This window comes from Mus caroli, unplaced genomic scaffold (genome assembly GCF_978045245.1).
Source record: "Mus caroli unplaced genomic scaffold, Mus_caroli_1 scaffold_20, whole genome shotgun sequence".
NCBI classification, from domain to species: Eukaryota; Metazoa; Chordata; class Mammalia; order Rodentia; family Muridae; genus Mus; species Mus caroli.
The window spans coordinates 42,403,650-42,417,055 of record NW_028227275.1 but is presented as its reverse complement, the minus strand read 5'-3'; the positions used below and the strand labels follow the sequence as shown (position 1 = coordinate 42,417,055).

Below are 13,406 nucleotides of genomic sequence, written 5' to 3'. Positions count from 1 at the left end.
CTGCATTGCAGGCCTTTATGGAGTGTTTGAAGCTCACACAGAGAGAGCCCTTGCTACAGGAGTGAACGACGCCATGGATGGACCAGGAGAGAGGCTAGATGTATTCATTTACCTGTTCAGCAGCACTCAGGTCATTGTCTTACTTGGGAGGGTGGGGAGGAATGAGGTTAGGAAGATTCCTTTGCATTCTTAGGACTAACTTGGCAGGAAAAAGTGATAAGAGCTCTGAGTCACCAGTCTCCTCCTCAATCAGCAGTCCCAGGGCTATCAGGAAAGTGAAGTTTATAACGCAATAAACACAACTGAAGACTTGCTCCTCTGCTCTTCCGCAGCACCAAATTTCAACCAGGTTTTATGGTTACTGGACATTTAGCCAGCATGGCATGGTTCACTTTGCCCTGCTGGAGTGTGAACACTGCAGGAGAGAGAGAGACAGAGAGAAGCCTGTAGTCATACTGTCTTCATGGGCTCCTGGTTTAAAGATACTGCATAAACTACTGTCCAATAAATCTCTGCCATTTCTCATACGGGGTGAGTATATTTCCCTTCTTCTTTAGAAGCGTCTATGAAGGACTATGTAATGGTCATTATTTATAACAAACCACGTAGACAGAAATCTTAGAATACCTTTGGGGACTTGCTGGTGTCTGTGAATTGTTCATTGTTCATCCTCAGCTTTTTGTCTATGACCCTAGGCTCCAGAAGAATAAGAACTGACCATATAAAAGGCCACTTGCTTTAGAAGTAAGTGCCATGGAGGATCCAAACAAGGCAACGGGAACACAGAGATTCTGCTAGTATTACTTACAAACCTGTGGAATTTTAAAGAAAAGGGTCAAAGCGATAATCTATCTTTTAATATGGGGCACAGATGTGGGAATGGAAACAAAATCTTTCAGAAATACACTTTAATAAAAAGGGCCCCTCAGGAAGTTAGCCAGGGGCTACAGGCACAGTTTTACTTAGACTAAGTGGGCACTTGAGTTGAGGTGGCGACAAGCAGGCTTAGTAGGACAAAGGAATTTACAACTCACGTTCCCAGAATTGATAAGGTCCTGCAGCCAAGTGTCTGCAGCTGGGGAGCTCGAACAAATGTCCACAGGAATGTTAATCATTTTCTCACCACAGGACCTTAGTCACAGGTTTCTGGTAAAAGTGAAAACGGACCCTCCGGTTTAAGCGAAGCTAAATGTTTTCAGTCAGTGAACATTGCGTTTCTCCCTTCTAGATTAAACACCTGGGAAATGTGTTGGGCAATTCTTTGCACAGCACCCTTCCCATTCTTCTCACAAGCTGAGAGGTTTATCTGATTGTATGGTGGATATAAACTGAAGGACAGAATTCAATGTCTGAAGACTGAGGCAAGTTTCCACTGGCTGTGGTAATGGCGAGGGTAAGTCAATGAACATTCTCGTTGCTCCTACCTACATTTATTATTATTTTTTTTAATGAGAGATTTTAAACATCACAAAATGGTCAAGGGATGTCATGGTGAACGGCCATTACAAGTGCAGCTGCATCTAGATGGCTGGTTGTGTTCAGGTGAACCTAGGTCTGAACGAAGAAATCAAACTGCACAGGGGGATGTGGATAGTAAACAAAATTGCTTCAAGTTCATGGGGAAAAAAGTCTTTTATTAATGATGAAACAATGTTATTAGTTAACTGACCTATTATGAAATTAACTGTGTTAATGCAATTGGAATCTGACCAATCAGTATATAGACAGGAGATAATTTTATGTGAAGAAAAAGACATACATACATCATTTTGATAATTATAAACAACAGGCTGGAAGTCTTATGGATTCTCTAGTATCAGATGTCAAATGACCAATGATTTCCATTCAAGTAGAAATATTATTATCTTATGGCGGTGCATTTCTATTCACCAAGACAATAATTTTGTCTTAGAATCTACTTGGATATTTCATGGCAGAATCCTACTTCAGTTTCTTTCCTGTAAAGTGAAGTTATATTTGAATATAAAAGCAGGTTTTTGATGAGAGACGTGAAGCCTCTTCTTGTCCTGGGTGGAGATGCTCCACTCTGCACAGTTTTGTGGCTGGTGTTCGTCCTTCGAACATTTTCATGCTTCTCAGTGACAGTGTACAGGTACAGCAGTTAACACAGTGGGCATGATGCACTTGTACCAAATGAATGATCAGCGCTCATCTCCAGTGCTGGGCCTCTTTAATTCTGGTTGATTCCGTTTGACTCCAAGGAAAGCAGGAATAGGTTATATCTGTTTGGGATCATTTTGGTGATTAGTGACAGAACTCTGTGACCTGTGACCAAAATAACCAGAATTAAAAGATATACAATATAATATAATGCCATCTACTATAATAATATGGTATGAATATGTATAAAAACAGAAATCAGGAAGGAGATTATTATTTGGGGAGGAAGGAGCATAAGGAAGAAGGTAGAGAGTATGAGCAAAGTACAATGATAAATGTGCATATGAAAATGTCATGAATACTTACCTGGCAGGGGAGATTCCATGATCACGAAGGTGGTTTTCCCAGGGCGAGGCTTATCCATTGCACTCCGGATGTGCTGACCCCTGCAATTTCCCCAAATTCGGGAAACTCGACTGCATAATTTGTGGTAGTGGGGGACTGCGTTTGCGCTCTTCCCCTGAAGAAGAAAAAGAAAAAAAAAGAAAAAAAAAAGAAAAAAAAAAAAAGAAAATGTCATGAAGAAATCCATTGTTTTGTACTTGCAAGGCTAAATTAGGGCTGGTAGAGGTATTTGCTGCCAAGTCGAATGATCTGAGTTTGATCCCCAGGACCCACATAGAAGAAGGCAAGAAGTGACTTCTGTAAGCCATCCTCTGGCCTCCACATGTGTGTTGTTGTATGCTGGCATGTGTGTATGTGAGCACACACGCAACACACACACACACACACACACACACACACACACACACACACTCACTCAGAGTAATTTCATTTCCCAAAATAATTTTAAAATGTAAATAAAATTGGCAGGTGGTAGTTTCAAGATGCTCCGATATGAGAAACATGTGACCGTATGGCTCAAAGGAGCTTCTTCCTCTCCCTCTCCCCCCCTTGTTCCTTTCTCCCTCCCTCTCTCCTTTTCCTCCTTCTCCCAGCCTCCCTTGTTTTATGATTAGATTAATTTCCTCCCTGAGGTTGCAAAAGTAGCTGCTAGAATCTCCAGGAACCGAAATATGGTCTTTCAGTTCCGATCCAACAGAAGAAAAGCGCTAATCTTTGCCTGAGCAGTTCTAGAGGCAAAATCATGACCCTCACTTGGGGTTGGGAAGATCTACTCAATGGTAATTCTGGTCCATACAGTCTAGGCATGGGCTTAATAGCCTTCCTGGCAAGGACAGAGTCACAGGCAGATCCAGTGACAGGATGAGGGAGAGGTGAGACCCCAAATAAAAATACAGGCTGCACCAGGACCAGACAGATGCCTCATAACCAGGTGGTGAATGTCAAACACGAAGGGGGGGGGGGCTGGTGATAACATTCTCCTTCTCACTCTCTATGAGAAGTGGCCATCCAACTCCAGCTGTAAGAAGAGGTGCCACAGTCACAGACAGTAACTCTTGGGAGGAGGAGGGGGCTGGGAAGGCATAAGGCGAGAGCATGCCGAATCAGTTGAGACCAGGAATCCTGGTCCAGAGCAATGGCTTACAAATATGCCAGGGATAATTTAGAACTTTTTAGACCCACAGAAGACTCACACTAGTGCTAGGACCCAAGTAGCAGCATCTTTAGATCCCTAAGTAAGTGGTGGTAGAGCCAACTCTGAGAGCTAGTGGTCAAAAGAGGTATCATAAAGGATTTGTAAATTTGTAGAGTAGATCCTCAGCAAATGCTTCATGCCTACTTGATTTCAAGGAGATGAAGGATAAAGGCAGCCACCTATGTGCATGTGCCATTGGCTGCCCATTCCAGCTCATAGTCAGCTCCCGCTACATCTCCACCTTCATTTTCCCAGTTAAGATGTAAAGAGCCTTGTGGTGGCACACACTTTTAATCTCAGTAGTAGGGAGACAGAGGCAGGTGGATGTCTGAGTTCAAGGCCAGCCTGGTCTACAGCGGGAGTTCCAGTACATCCAGGGATACACAGAGAAACCCTGCCTCGAAAAACAAACCAACCAACCAACAAACAACCCAAAAAACCAAACCAAACAAAACCCAATCAAAAATCAAAAACCTCCATTCACAGTAAAGAAGACTAGAGTAACTGCCAGGACCTGCTTACAGGCCCTGCTTACAAGTAAAACAGACTCACCAGGCTGTCTGTCCTTCATCCTCCTTCCCACCACAACCTTAAGTTGTAAGAGTTTAAAGGTGAGTGCTGATGGCTGCTGGGGCAACTAAGTTCCCTCGACCGAAGAACAGAAATCAGCCCTGGAGGCAGGCCTGAGGGTTGACAGAGGTGGCACCATCCAAGGCATGGGTGACATACTAGTGCCCAAGTACCTTGCCCTGTCTCCTGTTCCCTTCTATAAACACATTTTTTTTTTCAGACACAGTCATTTTTCATTCCCCCAACCCTGTCCACAGATGCCGTGTACCACAATGGGAAAGGCAAGAGATGATTCACTTCGCAGGCTAACTAAACTGTTCACTATCTAACAACTCACGGGAAGAGCTTGCAAGCCATCGGACGAGTTTACATTTGTATGTTCCCCTCCTTTGGAGGGAGGGCATTTCTATATGAACTCAGGACTGATGGCAATTCTCATGGAATGCAGTTAAGAGTCTTCCAATTGTCCATCCATTCACTTAAGCAGTAAACATTTATGGAGCACCTGTAATATGCTCGCCATCAAGAGCTTAGAGTCTCTTAAGACAAAGGAAAACAGGATGAAGCTGGTAAAAATCTACAGTAAAAGGCACGCTATCACAATATAACAATGTTCTGTCTGCAGGTGATGAGAGGGCATGTGCTGCTGTCATTATCACTGTGGGCTCAGTCATTGACAGAGTGCCCAGTAGGCAGAAGGAGGTCGTGAAGTCTTGGGTGAATAGTTAATTTATCAACGGATACGGTAGGAATGAGCAAAAGAAGCCAGAGGATGAATATAATGCGAGCTGCGATGCAGTGTAGTTGACCTATGCAGCTTCAGAGGTGGAAGGAAAAAGAGGCAGAAGGCTGGAAGTGGAGAGTCTAGCCCAGTGGAGCCAGTTCTCCTGAGAGTTCTGTGGACCCATCCGGGATGGGGTGTAGTACTGTGTGGCTGAAGATGACAGTCATGCTGGGTGGGGGTGTAAATGTAGTATTTAACATTAAAAGTCTATTCTGTTCTTGATTCAGAAGCTCCCAGGAGCTTCCTGTCATCTATAGGATGAAATCAAAACTCCTTGGAAGATCTACCATGTCCTTCACGGTCTCTTTCCTGCTGTCTCTCCTCACTTCCCTGCTTAGCTGCTGCTTTTTAGGTTTTTGCTTTGGGATTGTGCGTTATTTCACCGTTGTCTTTTCCTCTTGGCATGCCAGTCCTAAACAAGGGCAACTATCAAACTTTTCCATCTCACTAACACTCTTTGTGCCATTTTTTTTGGATGCAATTAACTGTATGTGTCATCTTCCTACCTTAATAGTGCTGCTCTGATGACTTGGACTCTTTCAGTGATTAATGCTCGTATCCATCGTTACATTACAAACTCCAGGAAACAGATCTCAAAGACTTCTTCTCATATCTACTTTTCTGTTGCTATGATAGAACCATGACCGAGGCAACTTATACTTAAGTTTAGTTCTGCTTAAGGTTCTAGAGGGAGGTTCTGTTAGGGAGGGACAGCAGTAGGCAGCCAGAGCAGGAAGCCAAGAGATTACGTTTTTAACTGCAAACATGAAGCAGAGAAGAAACAGAAGTGGGGGAAGACTAGCCTACCCCCAGTGTTATACTTCCTCTACCAAGGTTCTAACCTCCTAAAGGTCCAAAAGTTTCTCCAAACAGTGGGACCAAGTGTTCAAATACCTGAGCCTATTTCTCATTCAAACCACCACAGTAATCTTAATACTTGATGTGCAGTTAATATTTGAGTGGATACATAAGCACTTGTGGAGTAAATACATGAATGAGTCAGATGAATAAGTTAAAAAGTTGAAACACAGCACTGTTTGCCGGCTCCTTGCCGGATCCAGGCGAGAGTCAGGTCCTGATCCTGGCAGGATCTCTCCAAGGCTGATCGGGATGGCGATTGTCGACGGCCCAAAAGAAACACACCGAGCCAGGAGTCTGTCAAAGCAGGAACTCAACTTAATGGCATCAGCCTCTCGTTTATATAAGTTCGGAACATAAGGAGGGGGATTTTTGGTGGGGTAAGAAGCAGGGCGTTGTGGCGCTCGCCTTTAGTCCTAGCACTAGGGAGGCAGAGGCAGGCAGATTTCTGAGTTCGAGGCCATCCTGGTCAAAGTGAGTTCCAGGATAGCCAAGGCTATACAGAGAAACCCTGTCTCGACCCCCCCCCCCCAAAAAAAAAAAAGATTACATAGGAGACAGAGAAGGGTGACTGAGGGTATGGAGTAACAGACAGGGCCAATGGCAAAGCTCTACATCAGCAACAGTGGCAGGGCAGAGGCAGGGCCAAACAGGTCTTCCTGAGTCACCCTGATACGGAAGTGACTGAGACAGGTCTCAAAACTCAGGTCAGGCTCGGATTTGTCCTCAAGACCCAAACCAGGGCCAAAACGCGGCCCAACAGCTGTTAGAAAAAGTCAGAGAAGAGTCAAAAAAGTCAGAGAAGAGTCACCAGGACTGTGAGGTTGGAAGTGTTCTCACGCAGGTCATGTTTCAAAAGGAAATACTGAAATGTATTTTCGAAGATTTTGTGTGTTTGTTTTTGAGATGAGGACCTACTATATAGCCCAGGTGGCACTCAAACTTGAGATCTTTCTGCCCAAACTGGAATTACGGGCATACGGGAAAGAAAGTCTGTGCATCGGACTGCTTTTGATTATCATAACAAAACACTTGAAGCAATCAACTTTTAAAAAGAGAGGCTTGCTTTGACTCACAGTCTTGTAGGTTCTGGGCCATGACCAGTTACCCCACTGCTTTGGACAAATGACACAACAGCCCATGGTCACAGGAACGAATGATGGAGCAAAACTTGTTCCCTTCATGCCAAGAAGCAAAGGAGAAGAAAAGACTGAGGTTTCACTGTCCCTTCATAGGGACGTCTCCAATAACCTGAGTTTCTCTTACCAGGCCCCATGTGTTAGGGGCTCTACCACCTCTGAACAGCCACCCAGAGACCAAGCCCTTAACACACAAACTTTAGGAAAACACCCACATTAGAATTTGTATTCTTAGCTTGGAAAAATATATTTCAAAGACTATAAGAAAAGTAATGTCTTGTTTCTTCCTTTTTAAAAAATTTACGAAGTAGTCAGGACTTTAAAATCTATACATATTATTGTGTTGTAAATGTATTGATTCTGACTGATACAGCCTATGGATGCATTATTTCCATAGGTTAGTGGAATTTGTACTTCTGACTCCTTGAACTTAGCTACAATGAACATATCCCTCCTGTTCTTGCATTAACAAATGTGAGAATTTGCTGGGATATTTATTGAAGAATGGGTCTCAGGGTGTATATCTGTATTTAATCTAAGAAGTGCAGTCTTTCTTTCTTTCTTTCTTTCTTTCTTTCTTTCTTTCTTTCTTTCTTTCTTTCTTTCTTTCTCTCTCTCTCTTTCTTCCTTCCTTCCTTTCTCTCTTTCTCTTTCTCTCTCTCTTTCTTTCTTCCTTTCTTTCTCTCTCTTTCTTTCTTTCTTTTTTTTTTTTTTTTTTTTTAGGTTTTTCGAGACAGGGTTTCTCTGTTTAGCCCTGGCTGTCCTGGAACTCACTTTGTAGACCAGGCTGGCCTTGAACTCAGAAATCCGCCTGCCTCTGCCTCCTGAGTGCTGGGATTAAAGGCGTGCGCCACCACGCCCGGCTTCTTTCTTTCTCTTCCTTCCTTCCTTCCTTCCTTCCTTCCTTCCTTCCTTCCTTCCTTCCTTTCTTTCTTTCTTTCTTTCTTTCTTTCTTTCTCTTTCTCTCTCTTTCTTTCTTTCTTTCTTCCTCTCTCTCTCTCTCTCTCTCTCCCTCCTTCCTTCCTTCCTTTCTTCCTTCCTTCCTTCCTTCCTTTCTTCCTTCCTTCCTTCTTTCTTTTTGCTAAATGTTAGCTGCTTATGAACTCCAACTCCCAACCAATTTTCAAATGTATATAAAGTGTAATATAACACTTAGCCCCACCAGCTTTCTGATTTTGCTTGTTAGAGGTAAAATTAATATTCCATCCTTTCTTACTTGGCATTACTAGTCACTAATACGTTTTGAAATTTTGACATTTTAGTTTCTTCTATAATTGCCTTTTTGTAATTTTTTTATTTGTCTAATGGACTTTTGACTTTTTTGCTAGTTTATTATTACATACTTATATTGAGATCAATGTACGCAATACTGAATAACTTCATGCCCAGTTCTTCTCATTTTACAATTTTTAAAATTTTTTTTTGATTCTGAGATGGGAATGGGTATATGTAGCGATTTTGGTTCCTGCTCCCCTCACATGTAAACCAAAGGCAAATTAAAGAACCCACAAACAACATTTACAACAAAACTAATTAGCCATCCAGTTTCTTTTGGATATCTTCTCTCTCTTTTTTTTTCCTCCACCTGGTGCCTGCATCAGCCTCTCTGTCACTGGCTTGAAGGACCAGGCCAGGGGCCCTAGAAAGATGAAAGTCTTTTGATTTCCGGCTGTAATCTGCCTTTGTTGCTGAGACCCATGTCTCAAGTCCCAGGTCATGGCACTATGTACCTTTGAGAAATACTTGCTTCAGCGATGACTGCACATCCTTCCTAAGGGAGCACATCTTTGTTCTGGGTTCCAATCAGTCAGAATCAGGCCATCTTCTCAGGATCTCAGAAATGTTGGGCCCAAAGGAGCAGCCCTTTGGAGAGGAAGGACATCTAATTGTTGGCGTCGTTGGTGAGGGGCATGAGGTGGCTCTCAGACACTGTAAGCACACTGTTTGTCTCCAAGGAGCTTCTTACTGCTAACCTGGGGTTCTTCTTTCTTCCATACACCAGGGCAACGATGCATTTCTGCTTTCTTTTCAAAAATCTTCTGTGTGTGTGTGTGTGTGTGTGTGTGTGTGTGTGTGTGTGTGTGTGTGAGAGAGAGAGAGAGAGAGAGAGAGAGAGAGAGAGAGAGAGAGAGATGCCTTCACTGGTGAAGTATTGACTACTGATAGATTTTGGAAGAGGGAGAGTTATTGTCTTTAGCTGGGTACCCATGGGTGAGCCCATGAGGTTCCAGTTGATATCTGCAAACCCATGGTAACCCAGCAGAACAAAAAGACATGAATGCAGGAAAGGGATTTGGGGAAGGTGGGTGGAAGGGATTGATAAAGGTGGGAGGGAGATAAGAGGAGAAAGGAGGTGAGAGGAATCATGAGTGCATTCCATACATGTATGAAATTGCCAAAGGACAAGCCTAATTTTAAAATGTGACTTACATAGGTTAGCTCACAGAAAATGTTTACACTAGCTTTTAATGACAAATAACTAAGAAAACAGGAAGACTCAACTTGGAATAAGAAAGAAGATACAAAAGTTTATTTTTACGAAGATGTATAAAACCAACTTTAGAATCTAAGGATGTATACTTAGCTGAGAAAAATCATAAAGAAATGCAAGGAGCTGGCTGTGGTGGCCCACACCTTTAATCTTAGATCTAGGAGGCAGATACAAGTGGGTTTCTGAGCTCAAGTCAGCCTGGTCTACACAGTGAGTTTTAAGACTGCCAGAGAGACACAGAGAGACCCCGTCCTTAAAGAAAAAAAAAAGCGGCGAAGTTATAAAAGTCAGGATCATGGACAGAAACAACTACTAGTGAACTAGTGAAGCCACGTTGTGGCCACTTGGCGGGGGAGGCAGTGCTGTGGCTGGGATGTGACATTCTGAGAGGCTGCTGGTTTCTGGCAAAATCTCTTCACTGGTGATAAGCATGTTCACCTGATCATAGCTCCCTAGAGCAAAGGGCTTCTGGAGTGCAGTTAATTTCATAATAAAAAGATAAAAACAACATTCTGAAGATACACATATGCAGTAAAATATTATGAGTTAAATTGTCGTATTTTAAAACAAGTGGGTACACAGTATCTGCTCTTTCTTTATTTTACTAAATAGTTTGTATTCTTTTTTTCCTATTTCAGCATTAGGGCAGATTTGATAAAAACGAGGGTGTTCCTAATTCTACCCTTCAGGCTATAAGCACCAGCTTAATAAACAGATGCCTGGTCTGAGATCATGCTTTACTTGGTCCACAAATGACTTAGTGTGGGGATTTTGCTCACTGATTCTGAGGGGATATGTTCTTTTTTTAAAAAATTTTTATTAGATATCTTCTTCATTTACATTTCAAATGCTATCCCAAAAGTCCCCTATACCCCTCATATGTCCTTTATAATGTGTAAATTATATTTGTCCTTTTTTTCCTGTCTATTTTTTCTTTGTTATTTTTTTGAATTATCTATTTATTTTATGTGTACAAGTACACTGTAGCTGTATAGATGGTTGTGAGCCATCATGTGGTTGCTGGCAATTGAACTCAGGACCTCTACTTGCTCTGGCCCCGCTAGCTCCGGACCAAAGATTTATTTATTACTATATGTAAGTACACTGTAGCTGTCTTCAGACACACCAGAAGAGGACGTCAGACCTCATTACGGATGGACCATGTGGTTGCTGGGATTTGAACTCGGGACTTTCAGAAGAGCAAGAGCAGTCAGTGCTCTTCACCACTGAGCCATCTCTCCATCCCTCCTGTCCATTTTCAATTTAATCAAATCTATGTACCTTTTGTGTTTGGGGGAAGGGTGAATTCCAGAATTAGAATTCTTTAGCATTTCTCTACATGAACTCTTGGATATATGTGTTTTATGGCAAATGTTAAAACAACACACTGGTGACTAACCTTTGTGCTTTTTCACTATAACAACTTGCTCATGGTAATAACTAGGATTAAGGAGGCTTCTACAGCCTTTAAACTGTAATCCTGGGCTAGTAAATGTTTTCTGGGCACAAGAGTATATTATGCTTTTTTTTTGTTTGCTTGTTTGTTTTAAACTTAAGTGTTTTATCTTTTTCTTACATTTTTAATATTTCTGATTTTCAGTTGCTCAAGTAGTTGTTGCAAACTTTCTATGGAGTCTGAAATATTCAGTATCCTAAGTATGAGGAAAAGAGATATGAACACACAAAACTTTGGGAGGGTCGAGCTATCCCTGTATGACACAGTTAGTAAGCAGTGCTATAGATTTCTGTGTGCTTGAGTCACGGTGTATTGGAGACACATAGCCGGTGCTAAAGTGGCAGGCTCATGATTTAATGATATGCAATAACTGTGTAAATATCCTGGATGCTAAGCAGTGTGGCAAAGAGACCAGGCATTGGGAAAGTGGGCATTATGTGAAACTAGAGAAAATAAAAGTGGTAGGAAAGTGATGTGACTCCGGACGTAAGGCAACAGAGCTGCAGACAGTTCTGAGCCATTTCCACTTCCTTTTGAAATAATTATAGACACACAGAAGCTAGCAAAAATAGTACAAAGAGAGGTCCCACGGACCTTCCTTGCAGGTTTCTCTGTTGGGAGCATCTTACAGAGCTATAGACCAAAATCAAAAAGAGCAAATCAAAGTTTAGACCACATATAGATCTTTTCCAGTTGTTCCTAGCATTGTAACAGCCGTCTAGCGTGGAGCTCTGATGGCGTCAATGAGTTCAAAGAGGAGGAAGGAGACAAACACTGGGGATAAGCAGTCCTGTCTGAGGAGAGTTATCCTCTTTCTGGGTCCTCAGTCTTTCCAACATTCCACATAATCAGATATGAATTGACCCTTGCTTTGATCCCTAGAGGATAATGTGTTGCCTCCTGTCACAGACTTCTCACTAACATTATTTCTGTTCTCTTATTTCAGTGGTCTAAATGCCTCCTAGAAACATGATGGCCACCCCCCCCCGCCCCCCTCCCAAAAGCTGGTGTTCTGCTTGGTTTTTGTCAACATGACACAAACTAGGGTCATCTGGGAAGGTTGGCCCTGGAAGTCTGTTGGGGGCATTTTCTTGAATAATGATTGCTGTAGGAGGGTCCCTCCCACTGTGGGCGGTGCCTTCTCCGGGAAGGTGGTCCTGGGTAGTGTAAGAAAGCAGGCTGAGTAAGCAACAGGGAGCAAATCTACTGGTAAGCAGTGTTCCTGCCTGGTCTCTGCTCTAAGTTCCTGCTTGAACTTCTGCCCTGAATTTCCTCAGGGATGGACTATGCTCAGGAAGCCAGATATACTCTTTTCATCCCAAGATGTTTTTGGTCGTGAGGATTATCACAGTAACAGGAAGTAAAAAGATAGCTTTTTTTTTTTGTAAATAAGTCATATGGAGCCAGGAACAGACTGGCACCTGGGTCCTAAGTTTCTTGCACACAACGATGTTTGTGTTTGTCTATACATGATGGTCTTGATGCAGTTGGCAAAGAAGTAGACATTTTGTAAGTTAAAGGAAGATAGACTTTAGCTGGTGACCCTGCTGTGCTAGTCAGAGTTGCCAGTCACCCGCTCTTTCTCTAAGCATCGCTTCCTTCTTTCTCATCCTTTCATTCTTCTTCACCTTTGGATTTCATCCTGCCTACAACTACAGTGTATTGCTTTCATTAGGACAAAGACCAGAGTTCTTCTGTGCTGAAAGAGGTGCAGTGGTTTGGAGCTTTTTTAGCACTGATGTTGGGAAAGGAAGTAGATTGTAGAGCCCTGGACATTTTTGGAGTAGAGGTGAGGAGGTCTCTACATCCGGCACATACCAGCACATATTTATACATACACGGGAGGGTTCTGAGTGCTGCAGGCACAGCACCTGATTTATAACTTAGCCAAAACAGCAGTATCTATGTGGAGAAAAAGCTCTTCTCTTTTCTTGGTTACCCCAATAGAATGTAAAGCCACACCCTTTCCTGCCTGTGAAGAGAGAATCAACCAGTTCCCGGTGGGCACCACCATTGCAGAACCTTGCATTTATGTTAAGGATGGCTGAGAAACATCCAGCTCTCTTAGGATGGGAGTGGACCTTGGTGTCCTCAAATGTTCATACTCATTGACCGAGGGAGAGTGAAGAGCAAGCAAAAGCATCCAGACAGCCCTGAGTCGTGTCCTGAAATGGCGTTGTTTTCCTGGGTGGCTCTGACCTTGAAGTTGACTCTATGATCGTAATAGCTTTTGCTTTTCCCACTGGTGTCTCTCACAGTATCGACTCAGCTTCCTTGTCCCATCTGTGCTGGCCTGGGTGAGACAGCAAGGCAATATGAACCAGCATGCCACGCAGTTTTGATAGTGTTCAGCCCATACAAGTGTGTTTCGCCACCTGTGTCTGGAC

At 42.8% G+C, this 13,406-nt stretch overlaps 1 non-coding gene across 1 annotated transcript; it reads left to right on the top strand.

Moving 5' to 3' along the window:
* The first annotated feature begins 2,479 nt into the window (after positions 1-2,479).
* LOC115030003 (U1 spliceosomal RNA) lies at positions 2,480-2,643 on the top strand. Its single transcript, XR_003835602.1, has one exon. It is a non-coding gene; the product is annotated as a U1 spliceosomal RNA (small nuclear RNA).
* Positions 2,644-13,406: the final 10,763 nt, after the last annotated feature.